This window comes from Phocoena phocoena, chromosome 9, assembly GCF_963924675.1.
Source record: "Phocoena phocoena chromosome 9, mPhoPho1.1, whole genome shotgun sequence".
Taxonomy (NCBI): domain Eukaryota; kingdom Metazoa; phylum Chordata; class Mammalia; order Artiodactyla; family Phocoenidae; genus Phocoena; species Phocoena phocoena.
Window position 1 is genome coordinate 3,597,606 of NC_089227.1, and position 19,894 is coordinate 3,617,499.

Consider the following 19,894-nt stretch of genomic DNA (forward strand, 5'->3'; position numbering starts at 1 on the left):
TTGCTACTCCATGGTTACAAAGTTTCAGTCCTGCAAGATACCTAAGTTGTAGACATCTGCTGTGCCTCTATAGTTAACAATAACTATAGGCATGGTACCCTTAAAACTCTTTTAAAGGGTAGATCTCATGTTACATGTTCTTAACACACAAACACACACAGAATTGTACAATTTAAGAAGATGTATTGTACAAAATGCAAAATCAAGGAACACAATATAAACGATTCATAGCCTGGATGAGAGGGGAGCAGCTCAGTTTTCAACAGCTCTCCTCAGCTACCTACACCCAAGAATATTCCTGTGATGCAATGCCAGCCTTCACTTATCTGACTCTCATTTTTTACCTCTGCAGAGAAGAGATCATAATAGTATATGTTATAACATTGTATGGTTAAAGGCAAAAGTATGGAAAGATCGGGGGGCATTGTCTGGTGCATAATAAATGTCAACATTATTACCATCATCATTATCCCAGCTTTTATTCCTCACAATGTTTCAATGAGAAATGCATTATTCTCCCTATTCTGGAGAATGCAAGATCACACATCGAAAAAATATCGAGTTAAAACTCTAAATCGGGATTTCCCTGCTGGCGCAGTGGTTAAGAATCCTCCTGCCAACGTAAGGGACACGGCTTCGAGCCCTGGTCCGGGAAGATCCCACATGCTGCGGAGCAACTAAGCCCCTGCATCACAACTACGGAAGCCTGTGCACCTAGAGCCCGTGCTCCGCGAAGCCACCACAGTGAGAAGCCCGCGCACCGCAACAAAGAGTTGCCCTCACTCGCCGCAACTAGAGAAAGCCCGTGCACAGCAACGAAGACCTAACGCAGCCAAAAATAAATAACAAATAAATAAAATTATGAAAACAAAAGACTCTAAACCTAAGCTCTTTTTCATGAAATAAACTTGTCTCAAACTCTCTAATAATAAAGTCATTAACATTTAAGTAATAGTCAATGTTTTTTATTACTGCATCTCTTTCTTGGTGTCCAACCAACTAGAATGCTCCCAGGCCTTGTCAGTGTGTGAGTATAAAAGAGGTTTTTATCCCCAAGTCTCCTATCTTATTAACACCTGCTGATTTATAGCAGTGCCTTGGTCCTCAAACCAGAGTTTCCTCCAGACTCCTGCTCTCTTGGACCTTGTCTGTCCTACCTGCAGGTGAAGAGGTACTACTGCCTGCACCTACTCTTCTCAGTCTGCTGTTTAAGGCCATACCCAGGTAAATCTCCATGGGGTCCTCAAAGGATACATCTTTGACTTGGAGCAGAACTTTGCACCTCTCATCATGTAAATCAATTCCCTCTCCATTGTGAAAGCAACTAAAACATTTAAAATAAATCTCAACATCCAGAGCTCAGGAGTGTTACTGAGAGGGGATAGGGAGCCCCCTTCTCATCTCAAGGCTAAGGCCTGTCTTCCCATTCTTAGATTCCTTTCACAAGATCTGAGTCTTCCCAGAAAGGCTGGCAGAGTGAATGCCTGTATTTTCAGATGAACCTTCCCCTTCTGGACACACAGACTCAAGGTCACATGTTTCTTCTTAGAACAGTCCTTCCATGAAGAAAGTTTTAAAACACACTCCCTAGGAGTGGGAGCTAAGATCTGAAGGTAACCCCATCTCCTTCCACCTTGTTTTTAGGATCATCACCTCCTCCCTATGAAGCTGCTAAGGAACCCAAGGGCCAGATGGGTGAAGGTGGGAAGCATGCATGAATGAAATGTGTGTCCATATTTACCAGTGTCACAATTCTGCAGTAAAGAATTATATATATATATAGGCAGGATAAGCTGTGGGAGAATGTGTAAATTTATAATGTAAAACATAACAAGAACTATATCAACTTATACCCTAAAATTGTTTTCCTTGGAGAATTTATCCAAAGGATATCATTCCAAATTGGACAATATAGAGCACATGCATATATTTTACAACATTGCTTCTGAAATGGAAATAAAGGCATAAAATATATGCAGAAAGATAGGGGATTAAGTGAATGAATTGTGGTAGATAACTATGATAAAATATTATGGAATGCTTAAAGTATTGTGAAACTGTAGGCACTAAAATGACCATACATAAGTATGAAGATGTTTCTGATATAATATCAAATGAAAAAGTTATGTCATAACTTTTATTATGTTCAAGTGCATGTACCCTTGGAAAAAAGCAACAGCTGATATATTTGGTGGCTATATTTCTTTCACATTATTTCCTTTATTATTAAAATATTATTCATACAACTAATAAAAGTCAGAAAATACTTTTTGGTTAAGAATAGTGGAATATTTCCTTTCTTAATATATACAAACTTAGAAAGTGCTGGAGAATATCATTAATAAAATCAATTATCAAAACAAAAATATGGAAAAACCCAGATGACATTTAATTTATTTTACTTCCCTAGAAAATCTTTCAAAGGAATATTCATTTTATTACTGAAGTCGACAAACATAGGGTGCCATTTGTCCTCATATTCTTTTTTTTTTTTTTTTTTGCTGTACGCGGGCCTCTCCCTGCTGTGGCCTCTCGCGTTGCAGAGCGCAGGCTCCGGACGCGCAGCCTCAGTGGCCATGGCTCACGGGTCCAGCTGCTCCGCGGCATGTGGGATCCTCCTGGACCAGGGCACGAGCCCACGCCCCCTGCATCGGCAGGTGGACTCTCAACCACTGCGCCACCAGGGAAGCCCTGTACTCATATTCTTGATTTGGTTTTCCCAATTATATTTCTTTTAAATGACTATTCCACTTAAAACTAAGCAAATGGGTGCAATTTAAAAATTTTAAGTGGTTTTAGGCCAATTCAATTGATCTTATATTTTTAAAACTTTCTCCAATCATATTGAGATATATTTGACATATAACATGATGTAATTTGAAGGTGTATAACATGATAATTTGACTTGATACCCATATAGATTGTGAAATGATACTACAATAAGGTTAGTGAACACATTCATTATCTCACTTTTTTTTTGTAGTGAGAATTTTTGAGATCTACTCCCTTAGCAAACATCATGTATGTAATATAGCACTGTTAACTACAGTCACCATGCTATACATTAGATTCCCAGAACTTGTTCATCTTATAACTGGAAGTTTGCACCTTTTGAACCACTTCTCCCCATTTTCTACTCCCACACCCCCACCAGCCTCTGACAATGACCATTCTACTCTGTGGTTTTATGGATTTGACTTTTTTAGATTTCACATATGTGGAATTTCATACAGTGTTTGTCTTTGTCTGACTTATTTTACTTAGCATAATGTCCTCAAAGTCCATCTAGGTCATTGAAAATGGCAGGATTTCCTTCTTTTTCATGGCTGAATAATATTCTATTTTATTTATGTCACATTTTCTTTATTCATTCATCAGTGTGCATTTAAGTGGTTTCCATGTCTTGATTATTGTGAATAGTGCTGCCATAAACATGGGGATACAGATATCTCTTTGAGTTAATGATTTCATTTCCTTTGAATATGTACCCAGAAGCAGGATTGCTGAATCGTATGGTAATTCTACTTTTACTTTTTTTGAGGAGCCTCTGTACTGTTTTCCGTAATGGCTTTACCAAATTACATTCCCACCAACAGTATATAATGCATAGTTCCCTTTTCTCCACTTCCTCGTCAACACTTGTTATCTTTTGTCTTTTTGGTAACAGCCATTTAAATAAGTGTGAGGTGATATCTTACTGTGACTTAGATTTGCATTTCCCTGATGATTAGGGATGTTGGGCATCTTTTCATGTACTTGTTGGTCATTTGTATCTCTTCTTTGGGAAAGTATCATTCCAGATCCTCTGCCCACTTTTTAATTTTATATATATGTATATATTTGCTATTGAGTTGTATGAGTTTCTTGTATTGGGTTGGCCAACAAAGTTTGTTCGGCTTTGTCTGCTTGATGTTATGGAAAAACCCGAACGAACTTTTTGCCCAACTCATATATTCTGGATATTAACCCCTTCTTCATGTGTGTTTTGCAAATACTTTCCCCCATTCCATAGGTTGCCTTTTATTCTTGTTGACTGTTTCTTTTGTTGTGAAGAAGCTCTTTAGTTTAGGGTTGTCCCACTGGTTGATTTTTGTATTTGTTGTCTGTGTGTTGTATCCCCCAAAAAACTATTTCCAAGACCAATGTCAAGGAGCTTTTCTCCTGTGTTTTCTTCTAAAAATGTTTAAGTTTTATGTCTTACATTTAAGTCTTTAATGCATTTTGAGTTAAGGTTTGTGAGTGTTATGGGATACAGGTCCATTTTCATTCTTTCCCATGAGAATGATCATGTTTTTCCATGACTTGAAGATATTCTTTTCCTATTGAGTATTCTTGGCTTGTATGCTTTGATTCCTTTATCTTTATCTTTTGTGATCTACTGTAGGGTTTTGCTTTGTGGTTACCATGAAACTTATGTAAAACATCTTATAGATTAACTGTCTATTTTAAGATAATGACAACTTCAATCACATACAAAAATTTTACCCTTTTACTCTTCCTCCCATTTTGTGTTTTTGATGCCACAATTTATATCTTTTTAAAAATTTGTATTTCTTTTTTTGTTGAAGTGTAGTTGATTTACAATACTGTGTTAGTTTCAAGTGTACAGCAAAGTGATTTAGTTATTTTTTTCAGGTTATATCCCATTTTAGGTTATTACAAGATATAGACTATAATTCCCTGTGCTATATAGTAAATCCTTATTGCTTATCTACTTTATGTATAGTAGGTTCTATCTGTTAATCCCAAACTCCTAATTTGTCTCTCCCTCCATCCTTCTCCCCTTTGGTAACCATAAGTTTGTTTTTATGTCTGTGAATCTACTTCTGCTTTGTATATAGTTTCATTTGTATTCTTTTTAGATTCCACATATAAGTGATATCATATAGTATCTGCTTTTCTTTGTCTGACTTAATTCACGAAGTATAATATTCTCTAGGTCCATCCATGTTGCTTCAAATGGGAATGTTTTCATTATTTTTTTATGACTGAGTAATATTTCATTTCATGTTATACCACAATTGTCCATTGATGGGCACTTGGGTTGTTTACAGTTTACCTATTTTTATACTGTGTATCCATTAACCAATTATTGTAGCTATACTTATTTTAATCCTTTGTTCTTTATCCATTATTCTAGAGTTAAGAGATTAATATACCACCATATTACAGTATTAGAGTATTCTGAATTTGACTATATACCTACCTTTACCAATGTGTTGTATGTTTTCATCTGTTGTCATGTTACTCTTTAGTGTACTTTTATTTTAACCTGAAGGACTTTCAGTATTTCTTGCAATGTAGGCCTAGTGTTGATGAACTACCTCTTCTTTTGTTTTCTGGAGAAAATCTAACTTTCCTATTATTTCTGATGGACAATTTTGCCAAATAAAGTATTCTTGTTTTTTTCTTTCAGCACTTTGAATAAATCATTTCATTTTCTCTGGAAAGTTTCTGCTGAGAAATTTGTTGATAGCCTTATGAGGGTTCCCTTGCATGTAAGAAGTTTTTGGTTTTTTCCTCTTCTTATTTTTGAAGTTCTCTCTTTGTCTTTGATTTCAAACAGTTTTGTTTTTTTTTATTGGAGTATAATTGCTTTAGAATGGTGTGTTAGTTTCTGCTTTATAACAAAGTGAATCAGTTATACATATACATATGTTGCCATATCTCTTCCCTCTTGCATCTCCCTCCCTCCCACCCTCCCTATCCCACCCCTCTAGGTGGTCACTAACCACCGAGCTGATCTCCCTGTGCTATGCGGCTGCTTCCCACTAGCTATCTATTTTACGTTTGGTAGTGTATATATGTCCATACCACTCTCTAACTTTGTCACAGCTTACCCTTCTCCCTCCCCATATCCTCAAGTCCATTCTCTAGTAGGTCTGTGTCTTTATTCCCGTCTTACTCCTACGTTCTTCATGATCTTTTTTTTTTTTCTTAGATTCCATATATATGTGTTAGCATACAGTATTTGATGTTTTCCTTCTGACTTACTTCACTCTGTATGACAGACTCTAGGTCCATCCACCTCACTACAAATAACTCAATTTCGTTTCTTTTTATGGCTGAGTAATATTCCATTGTATATATGTGCCACATCTTCTTTATCCATTCATCCGATGATGGACACTTAGGTTGCTTCCATCTCCTGACTATTGTAAATAGAGCTGCAGTGAACATTTTGGTACATGACTTTTTTTGAATTATGGTTTTCTCAGGGTATATGCCCAGTAGTGGGATTGCTGGGTCATATGGTAATTCTATTTTAGGTTCCTTTTTAAGATTATCTCTGTTTAACTTAATTTTGTCCATCCATTATTTTCCTGATTTCAGTGAATTATCTCTCTAAATTTTCTTACAACTTCCTTTAAACAGCTATTTTGAATTCTTTATTGGACACATCTTTTGGGGGTTAGTTTTTGAAAAATTATTGTGATCCTTTGGCAGTTTCATGTTTTCTTGGTTCTTAATGCACCTGGAAGACTTAGATTGCTATTTTCACATTTGAGGCAGGAATCACCCCTTCCAGTCTTTTTGATTGGCTTCAAGAACAAAATATCTTTCATCAGACCTGCTAGGGATTCTGAGGTTTTCTCAGATTTTTCTATGCATACACTGTTCCACACCTCTTGTTATCTCTTGGAAAGGGATTTCATAAGATTGTATGTCTTTTCCCCATCCTGCCAAGCCACACCAGGTGCCGACGACCTTCTCTGTTTTCTCTAGGGCAGGGCCAAATGCTCAAGTTTGTATCGTTTCTCTCAATCCTGCAGTGTTAAGCTGGTTTCTGCATGTGCTCACTACCTGTCTGCAAAGGCTCACTTTCATTGCCTTTGAGGACAGACACAGTGAGATGTGTGTGTCAGTGAGGTATGTGGAATATTGGAGGCACCCGTGGGCTAGTATTGGGGAACCCCAGTGGCTCATGGGCAGGCATCCTGATGAATTCCACAGCACAGTTAAGATCTGCATTGGAGAGCCCTGAATGCTGTTCTTTCAGCTGCTCCCCACTTCCCAGCCATGCAGTTCACTTTGGCCTTCTGGCTGGGAAAAGAAAGATGTGGGTCTCTTTGGCAGCATCCGTACACCTGGAAAAGCTGGGTTCTCACTCCATGCTCTCACTGTCCCCAGGAGAGAAATTCCAGTCTGAGCAGTCTCCTGTTACCAAACCATGGCACCTTAGGGGAGGGGCCACGTGGGAGCATTGAAACTGCTCCTGTACTGTGTCTAATGCAGTCTATCTTGATTGTTTTTTCTCCAGTAGTGTGCTGGAATTTCTCCACTGGATTCCCGGATTTTCATAAAGGCACTATTTTCTGTGAGTGATTGTTAAAAGTGTTGCTCTTTGGAAGACAGTAGGAAACTCTTTGACTGTTCTGAAGACATCATTCTCCCAGTTCAATTTAAGTTAAAATAACAAACCTTTATTTAGCACTTGCAGTGTGCAAAATATACACTTTTTGGTTTGTCAAATTTGAACTCTAATTCAAAGCTGAGCAAAGGAGTGCTCTTTTAGAAGGATATTTGCATTCCACAGAGAGAAAAGGGTTGGCAAAATGTGTCCTGAGAAATATATAAATAGAGCAAGTTATCTAAGATATCTGAGGCTTAAACAAATGTCATTAACACTTTCCACATTTATTTATGGTGATGATGGTGATATTATTAATGCAAAAGCAGACATCGTCTATGTTAAATGCAGAGCAAGTAAATTCAAGATCAAGTAAAGACTGATATGTAGATTAATCTATATTGCAACTACATTTGAAAAATAACTGTGCTCACAGGAAAGGAGAGATCTGTATAGAGCCTGGAAAGAAAGGGTGTCAAGGAGATAGCCTTGGGCAGTCTTCCTTAGAAATTCGGAGATGTGGGGACCTTATTCATCTATGTTTGCCAATTCAGCACCGCATGTTTATCACTTTTAAGCAGATGCATATATTGCATTTGATAATATGAGCCTTTATTATTGTACAACTTATACCTTATCCTTTTATAGCTGGCTCCCAAACCACCCCCCTGATTACAAGTTGTCTCCCAAGTAGGGGAAGTTCATGTTGAATAATAGATCTGAGCATCCCAGGACCCCTGGTAACCTCATTTCTCATAGTAAATCAATAAACACCATCCTCATTTTTAAAATCTGTGTCTTATGAGTTTGGTTACTATTAGTCTGCCTTGTTTTGGGAACCTGAGGTCTTTGGTCAGTGGAAGTTGAAGCTGAGCTCTGATACTCTCTTATCCCGGCATCATAGGGGGTCCATGAATGTATGTTAAGTGAATACACTGAAATAATGTCAGAGTTGGGGACTTGGCTTCAGTCACTAGTTAACATCCCTAAGTGGGATCTTTATTTTATCATGCTAACTGCAGGACAAGCAAACTGATGAAGGATCTCAGAACAGATTATGAGTTTCTGCTCTTGGTGTTGGATATAAAGATAACAGCAGGTTTGTTTAGAATATTTTTGACAGGAAAATGCCCTTTCAGAAGTAGTTAAGGAAGAGCCAAAATGCTAAAGTTTCAGGGAACCAGTTAGACATTTAATATTGATTAGGCCCCGGGGGTGGGAGCATATTTAGAACCAAATATTGGGAAGAGAGTTACATCATGCTCCTTGGGACAGTGCTCCTGGACCACTAATAACTAAGTTGTGTGATCCTTTAATTGAAGCAATGAAAGCTGAATATTCTCTGTGCACAAAAAACCAAAATGATACCATTGACTGTTAAACCATAAACATAACAAGCATCGTCTACAAGACTGAATAGTGTCTTTCATACATATGTATTTACATTTTTCTAATATCCAGAAATGTACTTACAATGCATAAAATGGTTATCTAGAAATAAAACAATGTGTGATGCACTTCTAAATTTATAACAGGTATTTTGTTATCATTTATTTTCTCAATAAATGAATGAAAAGCACATCTTCTATCACTTAGGCATCTTTAGTATATTTTGTGGTTGAAATGGGTCATTATACATAAAAAGATTGGGGACTATATTTCTGGAGTGTTCAAGGAGAGATGAATAGGGCTTTATACCTCTGCTCTTTCTTGAATAATTGCTAGTTTCCCATTTCTTTAACTCTCACTAGATATACTATTTTTATTCTTGTTCTCACCCTCACTTTCTCATTGTTTTGTGTACATCATTGTGTAGGTATATGTATCAGTCAGGACAAGCTAGGTTATGCTGTGATAACAAACAACCTCAAAATATCAGTGGTTCAAAACAACAAGCATTTATTTATTCTTCATACTTCTTGTCCTTGTCTTGTCAGCCAAAGGTATTCTGCTCATTTGGTCTCTCAGATGCTCTGGCTTATGGATCAGGCACCTTCTTGGACATGGTCCGTCACCACATTTGAGGGAAAGAGCCCTCAAGCCAGAAATGTGCTCAGACTTATTAGCTAGAACTTGTGGCATGAACCTGTAGGACCTCCAGGAGTTTCTGAAGTGAAATTCTACTAGAGAATCAGAAGGTAGAGAGCCAGGAACTCTTGGTGGCCTCCTGCATTAATGATTAATACAGCATTCTGAATCATTGCTTTCATCCAAATATACTCTTAGGGGAAAAAAAATGTACACTGGAGAGCATTAGACCAAAGTGGTCCTTGCTGTTAGGACAAGGAACCACATCAGTGGAGTGTGAGTGAGATCACGACAAACAGCCAGATGGCCCAGATCAGATGTTCTAGTAGGCTTGGTAAGCAGATCCTTTTATTAGTTAATATACCGTTCTAATCAGAGCTTGATCAGGGACATCAGTGATATCTAGTCAACTTCTCCAGGATGTGGAAGAGCAGCCACTGATTTTAAGAGAAAAAGTCATCAGTTCCTGAATTCATATCCACCTTTGATAGGAGAAATGTGCACAGTGTGGCCAATGATTTATTATAAAATCAAGGTTCCCAAATTCTCAGTTTTTCCTTTTTCAAGTAAACTATAAAAAAAATAATCAGAACATTTCCCAAACTGAATTCACTGTATGTCAACATAGACTTGATTTCACAGAAAAAGGTGGACCTAAACTCCTTTATCAGACCATGTGATTTTCTAGTTTGGGAAACATTTTGTCTTTGTTTATAATATGCAGTGAACAGTGCAGCCGACAGCAGAATGTGGAGTGTCATGAACACCAAATTGAGGCATTTATTCCTCATTTTTTAAGAAAATATTTTTTGCAATGTCTGTGATAAAATTTAAAGAAGAGGAGAACAGTAAAAATTACTGCAATAATCCCTGTCAACAAAGATATTGACGACTTCCCCAGCAAGAAGGGATCTCTCCTTTCTCCTAAGACCTGAACACTTGAAGCACCCCCCACCGAGCCTCCTCAAATGCTAAGTACCTTAAGGTGTCCACCAAATATTTGTTTAAGGAAGATAATTGAGGAAGATCATGGTGATGGTCTAATAAAAAGGGGATTTTGAGATGTAAATGGGAGACATTCAGATGGATAATATCCAGGAATAGAAGGTAGATGCCATGTAGGTGGTATTATTGGTATTATTAGTTATCTATTTTTAAACTAATTTTTATTGGAATATAGTTGCTTTACAATGTTGTGTTAGTTTCTACTGTACAGCAAAATGAATCAGCCATACATACACATTTATCCTCTCGCTTTTTGGTACTATTAGTTTTCTATGGCTGCTGTAACAAATTGCTGTATACTTTGTGGCTTAAAGCAACATCAATTTATTATCTTACAACTCCAGACATCACACTAAAATGGTTCTGACTGAGCTAAAGTCAAGGTGTCTGCAGAGCTGCATTCCTCTGAAGTCTCCAGGGGAGAATGTGATTTCTTCCTTTTTCCAGTTTCTAGAGATTTCCGCATTCTTTGGCTGGTGACAGCACCCTCCACACTCAGCCAGAAGTATAGTACCTTCAAATCTCTTTTTCACTGCGACCTTCCTCTGTCCCTCTAATAACGACCTTATTGATTACATTTGTCTCACCTGGATAATCCAGGGTAATTTCCCCATCTTGAGAACCTTAATTTAATCACACCTGCAAATTCCCTTTGACCATGAAAGGTAGTATATTCCCAGGATCCAGGACTATTCAGACATGTCCAGGGACACCTTTCCAGTTGGTGGGTGGGGAGGTGGGGGGTGGGTGGGCATTTTTCTACCTTCTACAGTGATGAGAAAAAAAATAAGTAAATAATAGTCAGGCAAAGGTACGGACAAAATTACTCCTCACTTCTCATTTCACCTTGTTTTCCTGCCATTTTAGTCAAAGCTTCCTTAATTTATTTGGAACTTTGTCATTTCTTTTTGCTTGTTCCGTGCTAAACACAGAAAAGTAATGCAAAGTAGACCCAGACCCCTTCAGTGGCTAAAGAAAAAACATTATGCTAACCTGAGATGAAACTCGACAAGTGATGCATTACTCAGAAAACCACTGGGCACTGAAATTGCATATTATGCAAATATATTCTATTCCTGACCATTGTTGAAGAAGTCTTTATAGGTAATTGCAGAAGGCTACAGCAGTGGCTTTCCTACTAGGGTTTAATGTTGCCAGTGGATGGTCATGAATAGTGATATTTTACCTAAGAATAAAATCACTCACTTCCACTTGAAACACTCATTAGCAAACTTTTTAAATGGTTGCATTGTCTGAAGCCTGATTAGTCCTGTTGGACTTTGATTAATGTTGCTCATTACTTAGATTAAGCTTCAGCTTTGTGAAGACTACTCCATTGCCTTATAATGCGAAACAACTTACATTGAAATTGAGTCATGTAGACAAATGATAGTATTTTAGCCAATTGACTAGTGGTGCTTTCAGAACCCTCACGAGAGGTCTAGGCACATTGGAAAATGCCACATCTTTAATAGTTTATAATTATCACTGGGCGATGAAATGGTTTCACATCTGCTGAGAAGACCTTGTCACAGGTTTCTTCCTGCATGAGATGCAGCCCTGATAAGACATACAATATGCATATTGCTGCCTGCAAACTCTATATTTGGTCTTACTAACAGTGAACCTACAAGTTTAAATCTAGTTTCCCCAGTAATCTCAATACTGTGATTCTAACTAGAAATATTATCTATTTGTTTATCAGGAGAGGTAAATCAGGTAGAACCACAGCATGCTGTGCACTCTTAATTGGACTATTAATATGATGGATGAAGACTATCATTTAAAATTTTATGGGATAGAGCCACAAGGCATACGAAGCCCCCTCTGTGTTGTGTAAGCAAATGAATGGAGACAAATAAAACCCCATAAAATCTCATATGCAAGGCTGTAATTGATGAAAATCTAATTATGTCTTTTTGAGGGGAGGGATCAAAACTACATAAGTACTAATTTATTCATAAAAATAATACACAGTCTAGTTTGCAATCCAAGGAAAAGAGATAGAAATAGAGACATACATTTAAAAAGTAGAAAACATAAGAAATAATCAAAATGTAAAGTTTCTCAATTTTTCCTTATGTTTGGTTTATTATGTAAACCATTTTGATCTAAAACTAGAAGCCTGTGAATGATATGATTTCAGACCAATTTGTTGTCATGTTGGGTTAATTATCAACAGTTGTGTAAAATATTTGTGAAAGTTTCAAATTTCAAATCATGCAGTCTTTAAACAAGAATAAAAGTTTTTGATTTGGAGGTTAAAAAAAGAAATGCCTGCTTTTCCTTTCTTCTTTTGTCTGAAAAGATTAATCACACCACAATCTCCAGTAGTCATACATACTGATATCTACTGTGCATTTGTAAAAACGAAATTTCTTGCTTTGCAAAGAAGATAGTATACTTTTTGTCACATAATTGTCATTAAACAAACAATAATCCCCCACCTGTTCCTAAGACTATTGGGAAACTGTAAATGTATGATTAAAAAAAAGAACAAATCAGTACACAAATGTCTATTCAATCATAACATTTTATTAAAAAGAAACAGATGCAAACATGTGCTAAAAGTTCACATATAAACCAGGGAGTTATTAATACAATTGTTTGGTGTCATATAGACATTCAAACCATCCTAAGAATTTTACGGTTGTGTAAAAAAAAAAAATGCTTTTCCATGATTCAATTAAATAATTGCAGAGTTCTGTTAAGCAGTAGGATAATATGATCTGGATGGGTTTGGGCTGGTCTGGGAGGGAGGAAAGGTATAAATGGACACGTGAAAGACCAGAAAGGACAGAATTCAGAGGACGGGCCTGATGGCTCAGATGCTGCCAGGACTCTTCTCAGTCCTGTTTTCCTGAGGTCAAGCTCTGTGGAGGGGAGGGAGGAGGTTGGAAACCTGGAATCAGGGCATTTAGAATCTAGATCTCTATGATCTGGGAGGGGATGGAACTGGGTGGGATGGCTCTGGGTTGTTCCATTTTAAGCAGAACGCAAGTTGATGGAAAATGTCTGGCAATAGTCTGGTTGTGATAAATGAATAGTATCGGGAGTAAAAAAGACTGTGATCTGGGAGAACAGCTAAAGGTCTATTACCAGGCTTCTGGAATGAAAATAAATAGACCTCATGAGAGAGATTTTGAGGCAACAATTAATGAATTAAAAGATTTACTGAAGGTAGATTATTTGGGAATTAATGGTATGATACACATATGGATGCCAGACTTCAAGCTGGAGCAGATCTCATTGACCACAGAGGGAATGTTGGTCTCATATGAAAGGCAAGGTGATGAAATTGACAAGTGTTAAATGTGAGTGTGAAAAAAAAAAACTGAGTGTGAACTGATGGAACGATTTTCCAAAGGAAACGTGCCTCTGTTTATTAGTGACATGAACCTGATACTTATCCCCAAAGACAACTCTATTATCATATTTTCACAATTGTTAATCATATGTGATTAAATGTGCTACAGGAAACATATAGTCAAACCAGTATAATAAATCTATATGTTACCGAACTGGTCGACCTGACCCACACCAGCGTCCTAGCCTTGCCTGAGACCCCTTGTCTTGACCAGAGAGGTTCTTTTTCCCATCAGATTTGAGAAGCAAAACCGATGCTGAGACTGGAACAGCACAAGCTTTACTCAATGGCCAAGGAATGGAAAAGCAGGAACCTAGTTCACAAATCAACTTCTTAACCTGATTCGGGTGGAGATACCAAATACTGTAATAGGAGGGTCCAGATAAAAGGGAGGGATTTGAAAAGAATGGGAGGAATATTCATGAGTTATTCAAGAACAGGGGTGTGGTTTCCACCTGGAACACACCTTTTCAGTCCTTGTTTGGTCTCTTCTGGTTGTTGTCATGGCAACTGTCAACTGTCATGATGCTGGTGGGTGTGTCATTTAGCTAATGTATTACAATGAGCATATAATGAGGCTTAAGTCAAATCATCCCCCATATTGGGTATAGCTGGTTTAACCTGTTCTTGTTTTCTTCTGTTGCAACTTCCTCCTGAAACTTAGGTAAGAGTAATTGGTTTCTATTCCAGGGAGAGGTAGGGGTATGATTCTCTGGCTACAACCTTGGTAATGAAATAAAATGTTCAGGTAAATAAGAATTTTGAGGTATCACTTTTTTTATGATCTATTTATATTTTTTAGGAAATGCAAATTGGAATTATCGAAAACATTTGAAGAATTTTGAGAATACATTTGAAGGCAAAATTACATAAAAAATGGCTACTGATTGTCAAACCTCCAGGAGTCTATGAGCACTTTTCTTATGTCATGTTCACTTGTAGGTCAGTAACCTGGAACATTCTGAGCTGACAGGATTTATGTGAAAGGATGATTATGTTTTAAGGTTACAGAATAACAGAACATACTTTTATCTGAATTGCACGGTATTTTAAACAACCCTATGTCCTATTTTGTGTACTTTTGATGCCCCATAACTTCTTGAACCACATAACAAATAAAATACAATATGCCAAGAGCAATATTAATTCCATCATAAATTCATGGAGCTGGAACCAACAAAGTGAGAGCAAAGTTAATGCCATGTGGAATTGAGATATATATATTTTTTAATGTTCTGAAGAATGCTAAAAGCTTTCTGCATACATGACATCTAAACAATTGATGTTTTAAAAACTGATTTTACACATTCATCAAAAAAGTGTTGATCTGTAAAAGTGTCAGAATTGAGTGGAGTATTTCTGCTCTATCATATAACTTGTATGCAAAACTTCACTATTAATAAAACTTTTCTTATTATGTGTCAAGATCTCTGATCAATGCTTTACTTGCATTATATATTATTCAATTCACAATATCATTTACGATTTACTTACTTTGCTCAAGTTATACAGTTTCTATGTGCAAGAATTGTGCTTAAAATATAATCCTTGGGAGGGAACTTCAAGATGGAGTAAGATGTGGAGATCACCTTCCTGCCCACAAATACATCAAAAATACATCTACATATGGAACAACTTCTACAGAACCCCTACTGAACACTGGCAGAAGACCTCAGACTTCCCAAAAGGCCAGAAACTCCCCATGTACCAGGGTAGGGCAAAAGAAAAAAGAAAAAAAAACAGAGACAAAAGGATAGGGACAGGACCCGAACCAGTGGGAGGGAGCTATGAAGGAAGAAAGGTTTCCACACACTAGAAGCCCTTTTGCGAGCAGAGACTGTGGGTGGAGGAGGGGAGCAGCTTCTGAGCCACAGAGGAGAGCACAGCAACAGGGGTGCAGAGGGCAAAGTGGAGAGAGTCTCACAGAGAAGATAGGTGCTGACCAGCACTCACCAGCATGAGAAGCTTGTCTGTTCACCCACCAGGGCAGGTGAGGGCTGGGAGCTGAAGCTCCAGCTTTGGAGGTCAGATCCCAGGGAGAGGACTGGGGTTGGTGGTGTGAACACAGCCTGAAGGGGGCTAGTGGACCACAGCTAGCTGGGAGGTTGTCCGGGGAAAACTCTGGACCTGTCTAAGAGACAAGAGACCATTGATTTGGGGTGTGTGAGGAGAGGGGATTCAGAGCACTGCCTAAATGAACTCCAGAGAAGGGTGTGAGCTGCTGCTATCAGCCCAGACACCAGAGACTAGCATGAAAGGATAACGCTGATGCTGCTGCCACCAAGAATCCTGTGTGCTAGCACAATTCACTATCCACACCTCCCCTCCCAGGAGCCTGTGCAGCCCGCCACGGCCAGGGTCCCGTGATCTAGGGACAACTTCTCAGGGAGAACACAAAGCATGCCTCAGGCTGTTGCAATGTCATGCTGGCCTCTGCCACCACAGGTTTGCCCCCATTCAATACCACTCCACCTCCCGGTCTGAATGAGCCAAAGCCCCCTAATCAGCTGCTACTTTAAGCCTATCCTGTCCGAGTGAAGAACAGATATTCTAAGGTGACATAAACACAGAGGAGGGCCCATATCCAAAGCTGAACCCCAGGAGCTGTGTGAAAATAGAAGAGAAAGGAGAATCTCTCCTAGCAGTCTCAGGAGCAGTGGATTAAATCTCCACAATCAAGCTGATGTACCCTGCATCTGTGGAATATATGAATAGACAATGATCCATCCCAAAATTGAGGTGGTTGACTTTGGGAGTAAATGTAGAGCAAAATGTAGACTTGAGGTTTGCTTTCTGCACCTAATTTGTTTCTGGTTTTATGTTTATCTTAGTTTAGTATTTAGAGCTTATTATCATTGGTAGGTTTGTTTATTGATTTGGTTGCTCTCTTCGTTTTTGCTTTTTTTTTAGTATATTTCATGGCAATTGTTATCACTGGTATATATGTTTTTTGGTTCAGTTGTTCTCTTCTTTCTTTCTTTTTTTAATTACTCTTTATTATTTAATTTAAAAAATATTTATCTTTTTATTTTAATAATTGTATTTTATTATTATTCTTTCTTTCTTCATTTTTTTCCTCCCTTTCCTTTTGAGCTGAGTGCCAGACAGGGTCTTGGTGCTCTGGTCGTTTGTCAGGCCTGAGGCTCTGAGGTGGGAGAGCCAAGTTCAGTACATTGCTCAAACAGACACCTCCCAGCCCCATGTAATAGCAAACAATGAAAGCTCTCCCAGAGATCTCCATGTCAATGCTAACAAGCAGCTCCACTCATGACCAGCAAGCTACAGTGCTGGACACCCTATGCCAAACAACTAGCAAGACAGGAACACAGCCTTATCCATTAGCAGAGAGGTTGCCTAAAATCATAATAAGGCCACAGAAACCCCCAAATATACCACCAGACGTGGACCTGCCCACCAGAAAGACAAAATGCAGCCTCATCCATGAGAACACAGACACTAGTCCCTTGCACCAGGAAGCCTACACAAACCACAGAACCAAGCTGAGCCACTGAGGACAGACACCAAAAACAATGGGAACTACAGACCTGCAGCCTGCAAAAAGGAGACCACAAACATACTAGTTAAGCAAAATGAGAAGACAGAGAAACAACACACAGCAGATGAAGAAGCAAGGCAAAAACCCACCAGAACTAACAAACGAAGAGGAAATAGGCAGTCTACTTGAAAAAGAAATCAGAATAATGATAGTAAAGATGATCCAAAATCTTGGAAATAAAATGGAGAAAATATAAGAAACGTTTAAGGACAGTGACGAAGTAAAGAACAAAGAAACAGTGATGAACAACAAAATAAAGGAAATTAAAAGTTCTCTACAAGGGATCAATAGCAGAATAACTGAGGCAGAAGAACAGATAAGTGACCTAGAGGATAAAATAGTGAAAATAACTACTGCAGAGAAAAATACAGAAAAAAAAGAATGAAAAGAATTGAGGACAGTCACAGAGACATCTGGGACAGCATTAAACACACAAACATTCGAATTATACGGGTCCCAAAAAAAGAAGAGAAAAAGAAAGGGACCGAGAGAATATTTGAAGAGATTAAGGTTGAAAACTTCCCTAATATGGGAAAGCAAATAGTTAATCAAGTCTAGGAAGTGCAGAGAGTCCCATACAGGATAAATCAAAAGAGAAATGCAAAAATACACATATTAATCAAACTATAAAAAGTTAAATACAAAGAAAAAATATTAAAAGCATCAAGGGGAAAACAACAAATAATACAAAAGGGATTACCCATAGGTTAACAGCTGACCTTTCAGCAGAAACTCTGCAAGCCAGAAGGGAGTGGCAGGACATAATTAAAGTGATGAAGAAGACAAACCTATAACCAAGATTATTCTACACAGTTAGTATCTCATTAAGATTTGACAGAGAAATTAAAAGCTTTCCAGACAAGCAAAAGCTAAGAGAATTCAACACCACCAAACCAGCTTTACAAGAAATGCTAAAGGAACTTGTCTAGGCAGGAAACACAAGAGAAGAAAAGACCTACAAAACAAACCCAAAACAATTAAGAAAATAGTAATAAGACAAACATATCGATAATTACCTTAAATGTAAATGGATTAAATGCTCCAAACAAAAGACATAGACTGGCTGAATGGATACAAAAACAAGACCACTATATATGCTCTCTACAATAGACCCACTTCAGACGTAAGGAAGCATACATACTGAAAGTGAGGGGATGGAAAAAGATATTCTATGCCAATGGAAATCAAAAGAAAGCTGGAGTAGTAATTCTCATATCAAACAAAATAGACTTTAAAATAAAGACTATTACAAGAGACAAAGAAAGACACTACATAATGATCAAAAGATCAATCCAAGAGGAAGATATAACAATTGTAAATATTTATGCACCCAACATAGGAGCACCTCTATACATAAGGCAAATATTAACAGCCATAAGAGGGGAAATCAACAGTAACACAATAATAGTAGGGGACTTTAACACCCCACTTTCACCAATGGACAGATCATCCAAAATGAAAATAAATAAGGAAAAGCAAGCTTTAAATGATACATTAAACAAGATGGACTTAATTGATATTTATAGGACATTCTATACAAAAACAAGAGAATACACATTCTTCTCAAGTGTTCATGGAACATTCTCCAGGATAGATCATATCTTGGGTCATAAATCAAGCATTGGTAAAGCTAAGAAAATTGAAATTGTATCAAGTATCTTTTTTGACCACAGTGCCATGAGACTAGATGTCAATTACAGGAAAAAAAATCTGTAAAAAATACAAATGGAGGCTATACAATATACTACTTAATAACCAAGAGAACACTGAAGAAATCAAAGAGGAAATAAAAAAATACCTAGAAACAAATGACAATGAAAACACGACAACCCAAAACCTATGGGTTGCAGCAAAAACAGTTCTAAGAGGGAAGTTTATAGCAATAAGATCCTACCTCAAGAAACAAGGAGATTCTGGAGAAGATGATGGAAGAGTAAGACACAGAGATCACCTTCCTCTCCACAGATACATCAGAAATACATCTACACGTGGAACAACTCCTAAAGAACCCCTACTGAATGCTGGCAGAAGACCATAGACCTCCCAAAAGGCAAGAAACTCCACACGTACCTGGGTAGGGCAAAAGAAAAAGAAAAAACAGAGACAAAAGAATAGAGATGGGACCTGCACCAGTGGGAGGGAGCTGTGAAGGAAGAAAGGTTTCCACACATTAGAAGCCCCTTCACAGGCAGAGACTGTGGGTGGCAGAGGGGGTAGCTTCAGAGCCACGGAGGAGAACATAGCAACAGGGGTGTGGAGGGTAAAGCGGAGAGATACCCGTACAGAGGATCGGTGCCAACCAGCACTCACCAGCCCGAGAGGCTTGTCTGCTCACCCGCCGGGGCAGGCAGGGGCTGGGAGCTGAGGCTCAGGCTTCGGAGGTCGGATCCCAGGGAGAGGACTGGGGTTGGTGGTGTGAACACAGCCTGAAGGGGTAAGTGCGCAACAGCTAGCTGGGAGTGAGTCTGGGGAAAAGCCTGGAGCTGACGAAGAGGCAAGAGACTTCTTCCTCTTTTTTCCTGGTGCATAAGGAGAGGGGATTAAGAGCGCCACGTAAAGGAGCTCCAGAGATGGGCAGGAGCCACAG